The sequence below is a fragment of the Lethenteron reissneri genome, chromosome 63 (assembly GCF_015708825.2).
Source record: "Lethenteron reissneri isolate LAM-NWPU_2019-01 chromosome 63, ASM1570882v1, whole genome shotgun sequence".
NCBI classification, from domain to species: domain Eukaryota; kingdom Metazoa; phylum Chordata; class Hyperoartia; order Petromyzontiformes; family Petromyzontidae; genus Lethenteron; species Lethenteron reissneri.
This window is the reverse complement of record NC_083841.1, coordinates 78,668-83,976: the sequence shown is the minus strand read 5'-3', so window position 1 is coordinate 83,976 and position 5,309 is coordinate 78,668.

The window sequence follows — 5,309 nt, the reverse complement described above, 5'->3', positions numbered from 1 at the left end:
GAAAAGAAAGACGGATGCACAATTGCAGAGAACGGCGGATGGACGGACGGACGGACGGGACAAATTGAAAAGCGGACACACAGCAAGACGGACGCACGGAGGAGGGAGACACGGATGATCGGGAGAGGACAATCGGGAGACGGATGCGCGGACGAACAAATGGATGGACCGACCTACGGAATGGATGGGTGCCAGAAAAAAGAGGTGGGGTGGGGTGAGGGTGAGGGTAGGGTGGGGTGGGGGTAGGGTGGGGTTGGGGGTTTGGTTGGGGTGGGGTGGGATGGGGGTGAGGGTGGGGGGTGAGTGTGTGAGTGTGGGGTGGGGTGGGGGTAGGGTAGGGTGGGGTGGGGGTGGGATGGGGTGGATGTGAGGGTGGGGTGGGGGTGGGATGGGGTGGATGTGAGGGGTGGCGTGGGGGTTGGGATGGGGTGGATGTGCGGGTGGGGTGGGGGTGGATGGGGTGGATGTGAGGGTGGGGTGGGGGGTGGGGGTTGGGATGGGGTGGAGGTGAGGGTGAGGGTGGGGGTGAGGGTGAGGGTGGGGTGGGGTGAGGTTGGGGTAGGGGTAGTGTGGAGTAGGGTGGGGGTAGGGTGGGGGAGGGATGGGGTAGATGTGAGGGTGGGGTGGGGGGAGTGGTGGTGATGTTGGTGGGGTGAGGGTGGGGGTCGGGTGGGGTGGATTGGGGGTGAGGGTGGGGGTGAGGGTGGGGTAGGGTGGAGTAGGGTGGGGTAGGGTGGGGTGGGTTGGGGTGGATGTGAGGGTCGGGTGGGGGTGGATTGGGGGTGATGGTGGGGTGTGGGTTGGGGGTGGGGTGGGGGTGTGGGCACACCGCCACCGCAGCCGCTGGCACCAGCGACGCGCCCCACGGCTTAAGATCACTGCCCTCGTCAATATGTATCATCCTTTGGCAGCAGCGCTACGCGTGCGGAATATTAACGACGCCCCCCCCACGTCCTCACCCCAAAGACAAAGATCCCCCTTCCCCCCGTATAGCCTTGTCGGACTGTTTGGGGCAAGTGCCGTTAACGAGGAGCACCTCTGAAGGCCGGCACGGCGATGTTTTACGCACCGCGCCAGGCACCCATTTGAGGCTGAGTCGACCTAGGGGAGGGCCCAGGACCGGTCCAAATAATCGTCGTCGGTGTCGGTGTCCGTGAGCGTGAATTTGAAAGCGCCGCGCGCTGACCCCCCCCCCACCCCCCACTGCTGCACCACCGCTCCCTCACGTGAACGTGCCTAAGCCCCACACACTCACGAGACTAAGATAAAACCCCGTGAAGCCGTCAATAGGCTGTCGGGACAAGTGCCGCGAGCGAGACGACCTTTCGAACGCTGACACAGCGCACGAGGTATGGGGGGTGGGGGGGGCTGGGTGATGTCGCTCAGCGCAGCTCCAGGCGCTTAGCGTTTCGTCTTACCCATTTAAGGCTGAGCCGACCTAGGGGAGGACCCGGGACCGGTGCGGGTTCCGATGTCCCTTTTCGGCGGTTGCTGGCCGGAAAATGTCAACGCGGCTTGTCGCCGAAAGCTCGCAAGCGAATGCGGACCAGGCGAAGGCGCGGCCCTGCAAGTGCGTGCCATACGCCGCCGCTAGCGGAAGGGGGCCTCCACTGGAAGGCAGAGCCCTTTGGAATCTCTCTCTCTCTCTCTCCAAGGTTGGCCACCAGACCTCTTCGAGGAGGCGGGTGAGTCCCCACGTTTTTCCCACCACGAGACCCGCCGATCCACGGCGCTGTGGTCGAACCCAGGGGCGGTTTCTTCATTAGGGCGATTGGGCGACGCACCACCAATCTCAGCCGTTACTGTGCCTCTGGATATAGTCTAATTAGCGTCATGTCACGTTCTGTGGAGTACCGCCTCTTTTTGGGCGATTTCACTCCGGCTGAGAATCGCCCAGAGTGTTCCCATAGACTTACAATTCAAAGATGTTTTTTTTCGAACGGCGGGCGCTGCAATGCATTCTCTATGGCTTCCGGGAGGGCTCGCACTAACGTGCTTACGTCATCATACGTAAGCACGTTTCAGTCAACAATATTATTTGTCGCTACCTAGTGGAATCTTTAATAAAAGATACTGAGTGGATTGTAATAATAGTGAGTATAGAAACAAACAAGATGTATTGTAAGAGTCACTTTTATTTTTCATTAATATTAAAGAAGTGAAGTTGCCTTTACATGCTTAAGCTGTTAATTTATTCATTGCATGGGTGGACCTTATCCTTATCAATCATCCAGACATTTGCCCCCCCCTGAGAGATTTTGCAGGAGCCGCCACTGGTCGAACCCTGTGGCACAGCGGTGGCAGCGAGGAGAGGATTTAACAAAAAATTGTCCCCCACCCCCTTCTCCCCCGCCCCCCTCCACTAGGTGATGGGCCTCTGTGTTGTGAGCGCAGTGGAGAGTGGGGCAGTGGCGTCGGCGGCGTTTCTTTTTAAATCCTTTATATTAAGTGCACTTGCATGCTTGCTTGCATGCTTACGACCGTGCAAATCTTTCGGTCGTTTTTTAACCCACTTCCCGTGATCCAATCGAGCTGACATTTTGCACACAGACTCGTTGTGCGTGACAATGTATTTTCGTGAAATAAACTTTCCAAAATTTTACACTTTTTAGGAAAAAATAAAGTATATTGAATTACCAATTGCTTAATGGTGGCAGGCAATCATCTGACCCATAGGTGGCAGCCATCTCAAGCCAGAGGACGAGGGGACTCTAGCTGCCACGCATATAAAGAATTTATAGTGAAAAACTTTGTTTTTACGGGTTATACTTGTTTCTTCCTCTCTCTCATATTTTTTGCACGCGAACCTCTGGGACAGCTGGTGGTGTGTGTGTGTGTGGTGTGTGGTTGTGGTGTGTGGTGGTGGTGTGTGGTGGTGGTGGTGTGTGTGGTGGTGTGTGGTGTGTGGTGGTGGTGTGTGGTGGTGGTGGTGTGTGGTGGTGGTGGTGTGTGGTGGTGTGTGTGGTGGTGGTGTGTGGTGGTGGTGGTGGTGGGACTTCTCACCGCGCCGGCTCGGTCGGTCGCGTCGCAGGCCCGAACGAGTGTGTGGGGCTTAGGCACCCTCGGTAACCCCCCCCCCCCCACTCCCACAACTCTCGTCAAGCCTTCGACAAGCGGCGTTCACGCGCAGCACCAAGCAAGGCCAACGCAGCACACCGGGTAGGGTGTTCAGTGGCCCACCTGTAGCAACCGGCTGTATTTCAGGTGCTCGTGGGGGGGGGTCGGCCTGCTGTACCCCCCGCGAGCTCCCAGCGATGGTACAATCCCCAGGCATCTGGGGGGATCACTCACATGGCGACTGCCCTACGCCGTGCCGCGAACGCGTGGAGAGGCGACACCGATGGGGCCTCGGGGAGCCGCGTGAATGCTCAGAGTCTTCTTGGTTCTTTCGGTAAAGTCACGTAGAAAGGGTAATAAAATAATTAAAATAAAACATAATAAAATAATTCTCACGACGTGTCGGCCACAACGCAAGCAGCCGTCCTCAGGTGGAGAACAGGTCCGTCAAGTAGACAGAGAATTATTCTATTATGTTTTATTTTTATTATTTTATTACTTCCCTTCTACGTGACTTTACCGAAAGAACCAAGAAGATGAATCCCTGCAGTCACGAAAGCTTTAAATCGAAAAATCTTTTTGGTTCTTTCGGTAAAGTCGTCACGTAGAAGGGAAGTAATAAAATGTTAAAATAATACATAATAAAATAATTCTCACGACGTTTCGGCCGCAACGCAAGCAGCCGTCCTCAGGTGAAGACCAGGTCTGTAGGGGAGACAGCGACGTTGCTGTGGAACGCCCGACGCAGAAGAATCCCGCGGGGAGGGATTTGATCTTCTGCGAAGATTGCTCGTGGTGCCACTCTAAACCCCATCCGCTGCACAAACCATGAGCAGCAGCAGCAGATGGGGATGACCTGATGATGCACAAATGGAAAAAAATTCTGGAATGACCACGAAGCTGTGTTTCTGACTGTGTTCATCCAGAACGGGGTCACGACGCAATTCCCCGATCCACAAATACGACGAAGGAGACATCACAGCGATGCGCTCGGATGCTCGTGGCGCGCTTATTCGGCGTGACCACCTCAATGTGAAATTGTAATCTGTTGAATTTCGATTTAAAGCTTTCGTGACTGCAGGGATTCATCTTCTTGGTTCTTTCGGTAAAAGTCACGTAGAATAGAAATAATAAATAATAATATTTTATTTTATTATGTTTTATTTTTACTATTTTATTATTTCTATTCTACGTGACTTTACCGAAAGACCCAAGAAGATGTAATCCGTTGTTCTGCATCTACACGGGAAGGAGGAGGATAATGCGTTGACTGTTCCCCGTAAGAGGATCGGGAAAATGGGAAGACCCCGAAATTCGTGATCGTGGCCAGAGCCCCCCCCCCCCCCCCCCTCGCCTGACCCCCATCCCCTAAAAAAAAGTCTCCCGTCCCAGTGGAAAACAAGGCAAAAACACGTCACGCCCCGCCAATGTTATTGTGGCCACTGGCAAATGAGATTCCTAGACCGGGAACGCAAACAGGGCTTTTCTGTGCAAAGCCCGGGCCTCGGAGGACCTGTCAAATTTCACGACACTCCACCGATAAATAATCCCAGGGTAAAGTGTGTGTGTGTGTGTGTGTGGGTGTGTGGGGGGGAGAAGCGAGCCGGCAAGCCGGTAATCAAGGAAGCCTCCGCAATTTTTGCGTGACAAATGTGCACACGTGCGCTGTGCGTTCTAACGCGCGTGGTCTCGTTTGCCCGCGTTGTAGCGCACGGCAGGGAACCGGATGGCATTGCTGAGCGCTTGGCTTTCGGGGTGAGTGGTGGGGTGGAGGAGGTTGATTCGTCGAAATTTTCCACGATTGCTGAACAACTGCCGCTCCCGGAGATGGAATCGAACCGGCGTTTTTCTGGATGCCAAGCTCAGTGGCGAGCTGTCGACTCAACAGCAACACCACGGCAGCTGGAGCGGCGGCGGCGGCAGCCCTCCATGAATAATAAGTTGATAATTGTTTTATTTACCCTTCCATCTGGCAACAAAACTGACACCTTTTTTACAAGGAGTCATTTTTGCATTGGCCACAATACCTGCAGTCATAATGGCGTCATCTGGTCCAACCCATGTGAGACTAGGCTCTAAGGAAAGCTGTCTCGGGTGTGGACCAATCAACTTCAAGGACAGTGCACATACATTATCAGAGTTATGTTTTTTGTTTGCATTATGACTGCAGGTATTGTGGTCTATGCAAACATGACTCCTTGTAAAAAAAGGTGTCAGTTTTGTTGCCAGATTGAAGGGTTAAAAAAACAATT